Raw genomic sequence first — 15936 nt, forward strand, 5'->3', positions numbered from 1 at the left:
ACGTTATGACGGAGCAGTTCAGAACTTGTACTGAGGTAATAAAACTAAATAAGTGAGCTGAAGCTGAACACCCGTGACCTCTGATCCCACAGACAGAACTGCATCAAGAACCATCATTCATCAATAGCTGATAGAACCACATGAGCAAAAGATTACTTTAAAAAACCTTCATCAAGCTCTACAATAAAGAGTTACAAGCACAATAACACCTCAAACACTTTATAACTTGGTATCCTCTGTGGTTTCTCTTCAGTGTGAACACGCTGGTGATTTTCTGTCAGTCTTCCCATATTTTGAGCAAAACATGTAAAACACGGGTGTTCCTTTCATGTGTCAATGTGCTGGTGTTAAATCAAACTCTTTCCACACAATTAGCACTGATAGGGTTTCACTCCAGTGTGAATGCGCTGGTGTCTTTTGAGATGACCCTGTTGATTAAAACTCTTCACACACTGTGAGCACTGATACGGTTTCTCTCCAGTGTGAATGCGCTGGTGACTTTGGAGATGACTCTGTCGATTAAAACTCTTCCCACACTGTGAGCACTGATACGGTTTCTCTCCAGTGTGAATGCGCTGGTGTATTTTGAGATGACCCTGGTCACTAAAACTCTTCCCACACTGTGAGCACTGATACGGTTTCTCTCCAGTGTGAATGTGCTGGTGAATTTTGAGAGCACTTTGATGACTAAATCTCTTCCCACACTGTGAGCACTGATACGGTTTCTCTCCAGTGTGAATGCGCTGGTGTTTTTGGAGATCACTGTGTTGATTAAAACTCCTCCCACACTGTGAGCACTGATATGGTTTCTCTCCAGTGTGAATGCGCTGGTGTTTTTGGAGATCACTGCATTGATTAAAACTCTTCCCACACTGTGAACACTGATATGGTTTCTCTCCAGTGTGAATGCGCTGGTGTTTTTGGAGATCACACTGTTGATTAAAACTCTTCCCACACTGTGAGCACTGATACGGTTTCTCTCCAGTGTGAATGCGCTGGTGTTTTTTGAGAGAACTCTGTTGATTAAAACTCTTCCCACACTGTAAGCACTGATACGGTTTCTCTCCAGTGTGAATGCGCTGGTGTACTTTGAGATCACTCTGATGATTAAAGCTCTTCCCACACTGTGAGCACTGATACGGTTTCTCTCCAGTGTGAATGCGCTGGTGTACTTTAAGAGCACTCTGATAATTAAAACTCTTCCCACACTGTGAGCACTGATACGGTTTCTCTCCAGTGTGAATGCGCTGGTGTACTTTAAGAGCACTCTGAGAATTAAAACTCTTCCCACACTGTGATCGTGGTGATCAGGGATGTTGGGTCACTGTCGTTCTGCCTCTCTTGTCCAATCACTCTGGTTTGGGTAGGAGAGGTGGGCGCTGATGTCACGTGAAAGCCTTCATGACCTTGTTACCTGCTCGCTCTCCCTTTTAGTTATGCTGTAATAATTAGGGCTGCCGGAGTCTAAAACTCTCTGTAAAACTGTTTGTCAACTAGCATTGTACATTATTAACTACATTCTCTGTTGTTTTACCCCGAGGGCATTCTGATGGAAACCTGTTTACCCGCCGAGGTTAAGGATTAAAGTCGAGACTGCCGGGACAACGATGCTGCTCCTGTCAGATGTGACGGGTCTGGAGTAATTGCAACGACAAGAAATCACTACAGACTTTATTGAAGACTAGAGCGGATAACAACTCTATTATTATTTAATTGTTTATTTATCTATTTATTACCACTGTATGACTTTTAGATCATTCAATTCTGTGTTTGTATGATTTGTGTAAATCGTGTATTTATTTAAAGTATCCTCCAGACCACCCAAGAAGGATGGGCCCTGTTGAGTCTGGTTCCTCTCAAGGTTTCTTCCTGTAATTTTCAGGGAGTTTTTCCTTGCCACAGTCGCCCTCGGCTTGCTCAACAGGGGCTTTTGTATCTGTTGGTCCTGGATTTTGTAAAGTTGCTTTGAGACAATGTATATTGTAAAAAGCGCTATATAAATAAAGTTGACTTGACTTGACTTGAGCACTGATACGGTTTCTCTCCAGTGTGAATGCGCTGGTGACTTTGGAGATTACTCTGTTGATTAAAACTCTTCCCACACTGTGAGCACTGATACGGTTTCTCTCCAGTGTGAATGCGCTGGTGTACTTTAAGAGCACTCTGATAATTAAAGCTCTTCCCACACTGTGAGCACTGATACGGTTTCTCTCCAGTGTGAATGCGCTGGTGTACTTTAAGAGCACTCTGAGAATTAAAACTCTTCCCACACTGTGAGCACTGATACGGTTTCTCTCCAGTGTGAATGCGCTGGTGACTTTGGAGATTACTCTGTTGATTAAAACTCTTCCCACACTGTGAGCACTGATACGGTTTCTCTCCAGTGTGAATGCGCTGGTGTAGTTTAAGAGCACCCGGAGAATTAAAGCTCTTCCCACACTGTGAGCAGTGATGCGGTTTCTCTCCAGTGTGATTGCGCTGGTGCATTTTGAGAGCACTCAGACGATTAAAACTCTTCCCACACTGTGAGCACTGATACGGTTTCTCTCCGGTGTGAATGCGCTGGTGCATTTTAAGAGCACTGGGAGAACTAAAGCTCTTCGCACACTGTGAGCAGTGATACGGTTTCTCTCCAGTGTGAATGCGCTGGTGTTTGTTGAGATCACTCTGAGAACTAAAGCTCTTCCCACACTGTGAGCACTGATACGGTTTCTCTCCAGTGTGAATGCGCTGGTGAATTTTGAGAGCACTTTGATGACTAAATCTCTTCCCACACTGTGAGCACTGATACGGTTTCTCTCCAGTGTGAATGCGCTGGTGTTTTTGGAGATCACTGTGTTGATTAAAACTCCTCCCACACTGTGAGCACTGATATGGTTTCTCTCCAGTGTGAATGCGCTGGTGTTTTTGGAGATCACTGCATTGATTAAAACTCTTCCCACACTGTGAACACTGATATGGTTTCTCTCCAGTGTGAATGCGCTGGTGTTTTTGGAGATCACACTGTTGATTAAAACTCTTCCCACACTGTGAGCACTGATACGGTTTCTCTCCAGTGTGAATGCGCTGGTGTTTTTTGAGAGAACTCTGTTGATTAAAACTCTTCCCACACTGTAAGCACTGATACGGTTTCTCTCCAGTGTGAATGCGCTGGTGTACTTTGAGATCACTCTGATGATTAAAGCTCTTCCCACACTGTGAGCACTGATACGGTTTCTCTCCAGTGTGAATGCGCTGGTGTACTTTAAGAGCACTCTGATAATTAAAACTCTTCCCACACTGTGAGCACTGATACGGTTTCTCTCCAGTGTGAATGCGCTGGTGTACTTTAAGAGCACTCTGAGAATTAAAACTCTTCCCACACTGTGATCGTGGTGATCAGGGATGTTGGGTCACTGTCGTTCTGCCTCTCTTGTCCAATCACTCTGGTTTGGGTAGGAGAGGTGGGCGCTGATGTCACGTGAAAGCCTTCATGACCTTGTTACCTGCTCGCTCTCCCTTTTAGTTATGCTGTAATAATTAGGGCTGCCGGAGTCTAAAACTCTCTGTAAAACTGTTTGTCAACTAGCATTGTACATTATTAACTACATTCTCTGTTGTTTTACCCCGAGGGCATTCTGATGGAAACCTGTTTACCCGCCGAGGTTAAGGATTAAAGTCGAGACTGCCGGGACAACGATGCTGCTCCTGTCAGATGTGACGGGTCTGGAGTAATTGCAACGACAAGAAATCACTACAGACTTTATTGAAGACTAGAGCGGATAACAACTCTATTATTATTTAATTGTTTATTTATCTATTTATTACCACTGTATGACTTTTAGATCATTCAATTCTGTGTTTGTATGATTTGTGTAAATCGTGTATTTATTTAAAGTATCCTCCAGACCACCCAAGAAGGATGGGCCCTGTTGAGTCTGGTTCCTCTCAAGGTTTCTTCCTGTAATTTTCAGGGAGTTTTTCCTTGCCACAGTCGCCCTCGGCTTGCTCAACAGGGGCTTTTGTATCTGTTGGTCCTGGATTTTGTAAAGTTGCTTTGAGACAATGTATATTGTAAAAAGCGCTATATAAATAAAGTTGACTTGACTTGACTTGAGCACTGATACGGTTTCTCTCCAGTGTGAATGCGCTGGTGACTTTGGAGATTACTCTGTTGATTAAAACTCTTCCCACACTGTGAGCACTGATACGGTTTCTCTCCAGTGTGAATGCGCTGGTGTACTTTAAGAGCACTCTGATAATTAAAGCTCTTCCCACACTGTGAGCACTGATACGGTTTCTCTCCAGTGTGAATGCGCTGGTGTACTTTAAGAGCACTCTGAGAATTAAAACTCTTCCCACACTGTGAGCACTGATACGGTTTCTCTCCAGTGTGAATGCGCTGGTGACTTTGGAGATTACTCTGTTGATTAAAACTCTTCCCACACTGTGAGCACTGATACGGTTTCTCTCCAGTGTGAATGCGCTGGTGTAGTTTAAGAGCACCCGGAGAATTAAAGCTCTTCCCACACTGTGAGCAGTGATGCGGTTTCTCTCCAGTGTGATTGCGCTGGTGCATTTTGAGAGCACTCAGACGATTAAAACTCTTCCCACACTGTGAGCACTGATACGGTTTCTCTCCGGTGTGAATGCGCTGGTGCATTTTAAGAGCACTGGGAGAACTAAAGCTCTTCGCACACTGTGAGCAGTGATACGGTTTCTCTCCAGTGTGAATGCGCTGGTGTTTGTTGAGATCACTCTGAGAACTAAAGCTCTTCCCACACTGTGAGCACTGATACGGTTTCTCTCCAGTGTGAATGCGCTGGTGAATTTTGAGAGCACTTTGATGACTAAATCTCTTCCCACACTGTGAGCACTGATACGGTTTCTCTCCAGTGTGAATGCGCTGGTGTTTTTGGAGATCACTGTGTTGATTAAAACTCCTCCCACACTGTGAGCACTGATATGGTTTCTCTCCAGTGTGAATGCGCTGGTGTTTTTGGAGATCACTGCATTGATTAAAACTCTTCCCACACTGTGAACACTGATATGGTTTCTCTCCAGTGTGAATGCGCTGGTGTTTTTGGAGATCACACTGTTGATTAAAACTCTTCCCACACTGTGAGCACTGATACGGTTTCTCTCCAGTGTGAATGCGCTGGTGTTTTTTGAGAGAACTCTGTTGATTAAAACTCTTCCCACACTGTAAGCACTGATACGGTTTCTCTCCAGTGTGAATGCGCTGGTGTACTTTGAGATCACTCTGATGATTAAAGCTCTTCCCACACTGTGAGCACTGATACGGTTTCTCTCCAGTGTGAATGCGCTGGTGTACTTTAAGAGCACTCTGATAATTAAAACTCTTCCCACACTGTGAGCACTGATACGGTTTCTCTCCAGTGTGAATGCGCTGGTGTACTTTAAGAGCACTCTGAGAATTAAAACTCTTCCCACACTGTGAGCACTGATACGGTTTCTCTCCAGTGTGAATGCGCTGGTGACTTTGGAGATTACTCTGTTGATTAAAACTCTTCCCACACTGTGAGCACTGATACGGTTTCTCTCCAGTGTGAATGCGCTGGTGTAGTTTAAGAGCACCCGGAGAATTAAAGCTCTTCCCACACTGTGAGCAGTGATGCGGTTTCTCTCCAGTGTGATTGCGCTGGTGCATTTTAAGAGCACTGGGAGAACTAAAGCTCTTCGCACACTGTGAGCAGTGATACGGTTTCTCTCCAGTGTGAATGCGCTGGTGTTTGTTGAGATCACTCTGAGAACTAAAGCTCTTCCCACACTGTGAGCACTGATACGGTTTCTCTCCAGTGTGAATGCGCTGGTGTTTGTTGAGATCACTCTGAGAACTAAAGCTCTTCCCACACTGTGAGCACTGATATGGTTTCTCTCCAGTGTGAATGTGCTGGTGCATTTTAAGAGCACTGGGAGAACTAAAGCTCTTCCCACACTGTGAGCACTGATATGGTTTCTCTCCAGTGTGAATGCGCTGGTGTATTTTAAGAGCACTGGGAGATCTAAAGCTCTTCCCACACTGTGAGCAGACGTTCCTTCTGTTCTGTTCTCTGGTGAGAGAGCTGTTAATGCTGACAGCACCAGAGGACGTCTGCTGATCACTGGAGCTTCTGGTGGGCGTCAGATCCTCATGTTCAGTCTTAATCTTCACCAGGGTCTCATATTTGACACTGTGGGGGGTCTTGATGTGTTTGTGGAGATGATTTTGGGTTGTACAGGAACGTGGACTCGAGGAGCAGCAGAAATCCTTGTTCAATCCTGAAGAAGAAAAACACAAGCTGCTCTTGTAACACCATCAATTACAAACATCACAATAAACACAGAGCAGATCAAATGATTTTCAAAGCTAAAAGTGAAGAGGAGCAAAGACACGGTACTGAGTGAGTATAGAGTGAGATAAAGAGTAAATAACCTCAGCACTTTTACTTTCAATATAGCAACAGAACATATTCACTCTTTTACACACCTCAGTTATTTACTGGATTATATTATTAATATTACAAATATCATTATTATTATTATCATTACCGATGATAGAAACATTCTGACAGATGAACCATTAATAAATAAAACAGGTTTCATTGCTCAAGATTTGAAACATTCTTACTGAGATCATCTTCATCTTCAGGTTCCTCCTTCTTCTGAGGCAGGACACCTCCAAGTGATTGGTACACTGAGGAGAGGTGTCTATCAGAGGTGATGAGTTCCAGAGGGATTAATGATACTTCACCTGAAATCACATCAACATGTGAAGAAAGCTCAACAACTGGGACTAGTGTAGGGAGGTGTGTTGTTGTTGTTGTTGTTTTAATGATATAATAAATCTTAGTTCCATTAAAAACTTGAGTCCAGACTGAAGTGAAGCAGCACTTCTCCACAGGACAGAACCATACAGGACAGATTCTGATCCACTATCCACTAATTACTGACCCCAGTACTGACCATCCTGTTCTGTATCACACTGTCTGGTGGAAAAGTGCTAAATTGTTCCATATGTACTTACAGCAGAAATCTTCATCTTCAGATCCTTCATCTTTTATATCCATGGGGGCGATGTGTCCCACTTCTGCTGACTGCATTATTAAAGATCTAACATAAAGACACACACACATGGATGAATGGATGGATAGATGGATGGATAGACAGACAGAGCAGCACATATTTACACATTTCAACAGCTCACAAAGTATTTACATATAATTGCTGTCTGTTTTTATTCATGGATTCGACAATGTGACGATCATAGACACAGAAACTGTACAGACACTGGAACAGTCAGTAGAACGTTCTATAAACGTTACCTGACCTGAATAAATATTTTGTTCAATGTGTAACATTATATGAACGTTCTTTTAACGTTTTTTAAAGGAGTATGTCTGTGATATTCTTTAGACGCATATTAGGAAACATTATATATATATAGTTAACTGTTTTATATTGATTTGAAGAGGCCATTAGATGCACCACTGTAAGACTGAATTCATTGCTTCCTACTGAACATTTTTGGTTTATATAATATTTTATTCAATAATATATTTAAGATAAACCTTTATTATTCCAAAATGTCCTCATTGGATTTTATAAAAACTGCATTAAAAACTGCCGTTATCAGAACCCATCCATACAGGACAAATATTACATTACACATCATTCAGTTAAATGACTTTATAACCTTTTATTATGTTTATTCTGCACAAACCTCTCTTCTTTACACAGCACATCAGTCTCTATCTACGGACAGTCGGACACCTCGTTCTGCACATGCGCACATCCACACTGGACCTGAGATCCTTATTTTAACCAACCGTCTCTGTCTCCACACAGAACTTTTTTTTTCCCCCTTCTTCACCCCCTTTAGCGCATCTAATTGTTCAATTTGCATCGTGCCTCCTCTCTGTCTATGCCGAACCCTGCCCTGACAGAGGAGATCGAAGCTAACCAACATCCCCTCCGAAACACTGGCAGCAGCCGGATGCATCTTTGCCACCCACACATCGATGAGTTTGGCGCCACCTAGCGTTGCATGCGGAGAGACACACCCTAAGGGCACTCTTCCTCATCACTTGTGTAGGCGCCTCTTAATCAGCCGGCAGAGGTCGTAATCGCATTCTGACAGAGAGAGACCCACCCCCTCCGGTCTCCAATCCCACCCCCCCACCTGAACAACAGGCCAATCGTTGTTCATATAGCCGCCCAGCCTTCGACCGGCTGAGGGCAGAGCTGGATTCGAACCACACAGAACTTTAAGTGAAATACAAATGTCGTGTTTTCAGTTCTTTTATTCTGAAACATGAGTCTAACAAAGTACGTGCTTGTGTACTTATTTGAAGATGAAATTCCTGCCACGTGTGTTATTGAGTCAGAGCTCATTGAAGGTCAAAAGAATCTGACAAGATCTCATCGACGGCTAAACTGTTGTCATCAACTTAAAGTGAGAAATGAAAAAAAGACGTTTGTTAAGCGCTGTTGTACCAAGAGACTGTAAGAAAAGTGCTCTTCCCAAGTGAAAGATTTAATCTGACCCCTCAAACCAGCTGCTGACTCACAATCAGAGCCATAACAGGTACGTGTATATCACCTCACATTAGAATGATTAAGCAATATGGTACAAGTGAGAGTGCTGATGCATCCTTGATAATATGGGTGAGCAAGAACAACATCTGGTTATCTGGACTAAACTCGGCTTTTTAATGTGACATATATCCTACATTTGTCTGAACAGTTTATAATCCTAAACTAACGTTTATGCACAAAACAAAAATGCTTCACTTCACATGTAGGGTTGCAACTAACGATTATTTCCTAATCAATCTGGTGATTATGTGTATGATTAATTGATTAGTTGGATTATTTAAAATACAAAAACAGAAACAATATTTACAAAACAAACAATACTTAAATAAAAACATCTTTAACTTGTATTGAATGTCTTCAGAATATTAGTAAAACTGGGACTATAAAGCTGTAAAACATTGAAAGAGAAATTCCAGGTGAGATGTTGTGTAAGAAAGATGTGGAAAAGTTTAAGAACATTTTCTGTATCATAACAGAATTAAAGAACTAAATAAATAAAAATAAATTCACACATTCTCATTGTAAGACATTCCTATAATCTTTGTAAATGAGGTTGTGAGGATGTTCAGGGAACGTTTTCATAACTGTACAACAAACATTAAGAAAACTGGACAGAATAACGTTGAAGGAACGTTTTACTAAAACATTCATACAACCTAAATGGAACGTTTAGAGAACGTTTAGAGAACCTTATTATAAATGTTCTTATAACATTCCAACATAACGTTCCCAGAATGTTACATTATTGTTGCATTTATTTATTGTTTTTATTTATTTATTGCATTTATTTATTGTTGCAATTATAATTGGTTTAGGTAACGTTTTATAAACGTTTTCATAACTTAAAATAAAACGTTCTGAGAACATCAGGAAAACTGGACAGAATAACGTTGAGGGAACTTTCCAATGCAACGTTCCCACAACCAAAATGCAACGTTTGGGGAACGTTCTCAGAACGTAAGTTTGTTAGCTGGATCAAATCCTCAGCGCTATTTTATTATGAACCTTGGTTTTATTATGAATTAGAATGTAGTTAAAATAAAAATAAAGTGTAATAAATGAATAATAAAAATACTTACAGACTCACTTCAGTACGAGCGCGTTCACTTCTTCTTCTTCTTGTTTGAACTGAGCTGGTTGATCTCAGTGTTGCAGCTTCTCAGTAAGGAAAGCAGCTATTGGCTGTCCTAGAAGCAGCTGAGTGACGTCACCGCCTAATTTGCATAATTGTTACCATATGTTGATAGATCTATATATTATTATAAACTATAGGTAGCAAATATCAATAGATCCATTCATCTGTACCTCACACATTTATCTCACATGTGTTATTAAATGTAGTTTAATATGAGCCAGTATATAAAACATTCAGTAGTAAATAATATACTGACCCTCTATGAGGAAAATCTTCTAAGGTTTTGCCTCTGTGGTTTATTAAACCCTGTTGGATAAGATCCCAGTGAGAAATCTATAGATCACACAGATCTTCTCTATAGCTACAAAAACATGGAATAAAGAACAAATAATTAGAACTGAACTGACAAGAGAAAAGCAACAACATAGTTTTACTAATACAAATAGCTCAGTAGAAGATACTGTAATAAATGCTCAACATATTCACTCAGTAATGAACTTTATTAGACACAAACTTTACTGTACCAGCTGAACTGCTAAAAAACTGAGAAATAACCGAATACATTTTGTGTTGTCGTAATGTTAAGATCACTGATAGTTATTTAAAAATGTTTGGCTTTCCTAGATGTATGAAAAACGCTCTAAAATCCCTGAACACAAGTATAAACCTGGTTAAATTAAACATTAACACATAGCATTAGATAAACAACTGTTTTTTTAACTGTATGCAATCACGTACAGCTCATTTGAGCACCTTGCGTAGTTCTGAAATAGAATAAAAAACCACTCACATAATAACGGCATTATATAAGTAACGGTGTATAATAGTTGCTTCATTAGAATTGGATGAAATTCCTGTTAAATGGGTTTGGCACCACCTGTAGGTTGGTCAGAATATTATAGTTCCACATATAAAGAATATTCTGTCAGCCTCGACAGGCAGTAGTTTGAGTGTGCTGCTGAGGTGAGTACAGCCTGTAGTTCAATACTAGTATGATCATGAATAACGTTACACACACACACACACACACACACACACACACACACACACACACACACACACACACACATACACATACAGTGGGGCCAAAAAGTATTTAGTCAGCCACTGATTGTGCAGGTTCTTCTACTTAGAAAGATGAGAGAGGTCTGTAATTTTCATCATAGGTACACTTCAACTATGAGAGACAAAATGAGAAAAAAAAATCCAGGAAATCACATTGTAGGATTTTTAAAGAATTTATTTGTAAATTATGGTGGAAAATAAGTATTTGGTCAATAACAAAAGTTCAACTCAATACTTTGTAACATAACCTTTGTTGGCAATGACAGAGGCCAAACGTTTCCTGTAAGTCTTCACCAGGTTTGCACACACTGTAGCTGCTATTTTGACCCATTCCTCCATGCAGATCTCCTCTAGAGCAGTGATGTTTTGGGGCAAAACTGACTTTCAACTCCCTCCACAAATTTTCTATGGGGTTGAGGTCTGGAGACTGGCTAGGCCACTCCAGGACCTGGAAATGCTTTTTACAGAGCCACTCCTTCGTTGCCCGAGCGGTGTGTTTGGGATCATTGTCCTGCTGGAAGACCCAGCCACGTTGCATCTTCAATGCTCTCACTGATGGAAGGAGGTTTTGGCTTAAAATCTCACCATACATGGCCCCATTCATTCTTCCCTTAACACGGATCAGTCGTCCTGTCCCCTTTGCAGAAAAACAGCCCCAAAGCATGATGTTTCCACCCCCATGCTTCACAGTAGGTATGGTGCAACTTAGCATTCTGCTTCCTCCAAACATGACGAGTTGAGTTTTTACCAAAAAGTTCCATTTTGGTTTCATCTGACCACATGATATTCTCCCAATCCTCTTCTGGATCATCCATATGCTCTCTGGCAAACTTCAGACGGTCCTGGACATGTACTGGCTTAAGCAGGGGGACACGCCTGGCACTGCAGGATTTGAGTCCCTCTCGGCGTAGTGTTACTGATGGTAACCTTTTTACCTTGGTCCCAGCTCTCTGCAGGTCATTCATCAGGTCCCTCCGTGTAGTTCTGGCATTTTTGCTCACCGTTCTCATGATCATTTTGACCCCACGGGATGAGCCCCAGATCGAGGGAGATTATCAATGGTCTTGTATGTCTTCCATTTTCTTACAATTGCTCCCACAGTTGATTTATTCACACCAACCTGCTTGCCTATTGTAGATTCACTCTTCCCAGCCTGGTGCAGGTCTACAATTTTCTTTGGTCTTGGCCATGGTTGAGTTTGGAGTCTGACTGTTTGAGGCTGTGGACAGGTGTCTTTTATACAGATAACGAGGTCAAACAGGTGCCATTAATACAGGTAACGAGTGGAGGACAGAAGAGCTTCTTAAAGAAGAAGTTACAGGTCTGTGAGAGCCAGAAATCTTGCTTGTTTGTTTTTGACCAAATACTTATTTTCCACCATAATTTACAAATAAATTCTTTAAAAATCCTACAATGTGATTTCCTGGATTTTTTTCTCTCATTTTGTCTCTCATAGTTGAAGTGTTCCTATGATGAAAATTACAGACCTCTCTCATCTTTCTAAGTAGGAGAACTTGCACAATCAGTGGCTGACTAAATACTTTTTGGCCCCACTGTATATATATATATTGCAGTGATTCGCATTAATATAGCAGTAATTAAATTTAAGCAATAGAACACGAGAGGGAGTGTGTTATCGCGAATAACACACGACCTCGAGTGTTCTATTGCTTTTATACAACAGTTTTTACAAAATAAAGAAAATAAATCAAAGAAGCCCTGAATTTCATATTAAATATGCTTTAATATTGACAATACCTTCCACCAAAAAGTAGTTCCACAACGAATATAAAGTTTAACACTACAAAGCAGACATCCCAAGTGGCAAAAACTCATTTCAGGGAGGTAAGAACAAGAAGAAGAAGAAAGCAAGAACCTCCGAAGGGAAAAAAAGAAATAAAAAAAACCTCTCGCACACACCAAAGGCTATGGATGAAAACAGAACTACTAGGAGCTGCTAACTGGCTTAACTAACTGTTCGCATTACAAACACATTAATGTTCCCTAAATAGTGCACTAGATTGTGTATCAGATCATGGATATATGTTCCCTACATAGTGCACTAGATAGTGAATTAGACAATTGGTTATGTTCCCTACATAGTGCAGATAGATAGATAGATAGATAGATAGATAGATAGATAGATAGATAGATAGATAGATAGATAGATAGATAGATACTTTATTGATCCCGAAGGAAATTAAAGAAGTGCACTAGATTGTATATCAGATAACGGATTTAAAACGCGACCGGGAAAAAAAGGCTGTGTTGCCTGCGTGCGCGTTTGTGTGCATGAAGCTTGTCGTTAATGGCAACGCGTCAGCGGAGTAATACCATTGTGGTGTGAAAAGGCCGTGCTGTTATCACGAATATCAGCACGTTTAGAACGCTTCTCAACCAATCAGATTGTAAGGTCGGAACTACCTGTTGTATAAAAAATATATATATAATAGAGATCTGTTCTTCATTGAGTTCATTGAAAATGACATTTTATGAATTAATCCGAAGTTAATTAATTATCACCATTTCTTTAGTTGTGTGCTGACTGAAATCAATGTAGAAGACTGTGGTTGTCATATTCCCTTCAGGTATGTTCATGTGTTTTGTTGTACTTTATTGTGTTTGAAATATATATTTTGTGAATCTGAATGCGATGCTTATTAGTTTGTTGGCTAATGTACCATGCCATGCGGCCAGTATTTTTTCATGTTTGTCATGTTCTCATGTATTCACTGTATTCTTTTTAATTTATTTTTAATTTCAAATAAGGGTGATGTAGCTGCAGACATTTAATGTATGGTTCTTCTTTAATTAATTTTGTAAAATATATCAGTATGATGTAGAGGCAGTAGTTTGAGTGTGCTGCTGAGTTGTGTGCTGACCGAAATCAATATAGAAGACTTATACTGTGGTTGTCATTCCCTTCAGATGATAATACGCAAGAGTCACATATACACTTCAACTTTAAAAGGAATTAAAACTAAAACCACACATTACTAACTGCTAGCAGAAATAAATTAGGTTAAAGGTAGCACAGAATTAGAGGCATTACACTCAACGAGTCAAAAACAGATGTGCGCATGCTCGGTAGGACAAATCGATGGGTACTTTAGTAGGATAAATCAACAGAACGACGGCTGCACCCGCTGCTCTCCGAGGACAGTAACGATGTTTGATTTCACGTTCGAGTCTCCAAAAGTCTCCAATAACACCAGAAAAAAAAAAAGTTGGCAACACTAATTGATCTACAATGTTTAGGTTTATTCTCACCCTTACTGGATGACATGAACTGCTTTTTCATCTCTGGATGAATGAGAAAAGATTCCCACAGACACACTCCAAAATATTGTAGACCGCCTTCACAGATGAGTGGAAACTCTTATCAGAATCTTTATTATTCACCAAGTATCAGATAGTTGACCATATTGTTCAAATGTCTGCATCAGATGGGGGGTAATGAGTGAGTTGGTTGCCCTAGGACAGAGGTGTCAAACTCATTTTCACCGAGGGCCACATCAGCATTATGGTGGTCCTCAAAGGGCCGATTGTAACGTATCCTGCTGTGATTGCAGTCTGTTGTTTTTCTTGGAGGCTGAATTCTGTATTTATATTGTCCTCCTTTACCACAGACACAGCCTCATAACACAAGAGACGCACCGGTTTCTCTTCCTGAAGCACAAACTTGTTTTCACTTTCATTACATCTCCTCCTTCTGCTTAATTTTCTTACTTATCTTCTTGTACATTTTGGGATTATGTGTAAATATTTCTTATCTACTGGTGGGATGTGTCACTTTGCAGGTCACAAAATCATCATGCATTCTGAGAGATGCAATTTATATAGGACATTACAGTGTATTTTAAGGCAATTGTCCTGCCCTCACTAATAGTGCATCCCCCTTTCTCAGCTAGACAGACAGACAGACAGACAGACAGCTCCCACTGTGCATTAAAATGAAGTAAAAATACAAACAATAAAAACAATAAATAACGTAATACAGTAACAGCACACAGCTGTATTTAAGTGTTACATCTGGTACAATATGAGATTTAACCAAATGCAAAATAGCGCTAACGAGTTAGCATTTTGTGTAAAGATACTAATTGCTATAGTAACAGTAACAATTGTATTTAATTACGGTAAATTTGTAGCTAAAACGCTGTGATACTCACTAAACATTTACAAACAACTGAGAATATAAACGCCACTACTTACAGACGATGCTTCTGTATTATACTGCAAGATAATTATCTGTATTTATTTATTATTGTTTACATTACTGACTACGCTACCCCGCGTTCTTTTGCCATAAAAGTCACATGGCTTCTCAGCGAAGGTTAGAGTTAGTTGCCATGACTACGATGTCACGGTTGCCGCTTAAAGGCGCAGGAGTCCCATTAAATTATAAGCGCGTCTCTGTAACAACTCAAAAAGTGCGTCTCTGTAACAACTCGAAAAGTGCGTCTCTGTAACAACTCGAAGCATCACAACAACCATACAGTCGTTTAAGCTCTCGTGGGCCACAGAAAATGACTTGGCGGGCCGGATTTGGCCCGCAGGTCGTGAGTTTGACACCCCTGATATAGTGTCTGTATAGGTTTAATAATCATGTCATGTAAGTCAAATCTGTATAAGGTTCTATAGAGAAAGGTCCAGTTAACTAAATAGAATGCCTTTTCTGCATCGACACTCATCACTAATGCTTTTATTATATTTTTTGTAAATGGCCTATAATATGTAGTGATCTTCGTATATTGTTCACTGTTTGGCATTGCTGTATAAAACCCATCTGATCATGGTGAATCAAGACAGGTGGGAACTTTTCTAATCGTCTGTCCTTGATAGAGGTAAACAGTCTATAATCTACATTAAGAACAGATATTGGTCTGTAGGATCCACAGTCCATTTTGTCCTTGCCTTCTTTTAATATAGCTGATATTACAGCCTCCTTCCAACTAGATGGTGTCTGTGCCCCTTTTAAAACCCAATTTACAGTGGAGAGCACCACAGGAATCAATTCACTTTTAAATTCTTTATACCATTCTGTCGTAAAGCCATCCGATCCTGGTGATTTGTTTAATGAAAGTCTACTAATTGCAGCTTTTAGTTCGTCTTCTGTTATATCAGCAGTGAGTGTAAAATATTGCCTATTCAGCAAT

General features: G+C 40.3%; 1 pseudogene; it reads right to left on the minus strand.

Moving 5' to 3' along the window:
- Positions 1 to 15936, minus strand: part of LOC134334881 (uncharacterized) — a 169036-nt pseudogene that overhangs the window by 58072 nt on the left and 95028 nt on the right.

The sequence above is a fragment of the Trichomycterus rosablanca genome, chromosome 2 (genome assembly GCF_030014385.1).
Source record: "Trichomycterus rosablanca isolate fTriRos1 chromosome 2, fTriRos1.hap1, whole genome shotgun sequence".
NCBI lineage: Eukaryota > Metazoa > Chordata > Actinopteri > Siluriformes > Trichomycteridae > Trichomycterus > Trichomycterus rosablanca.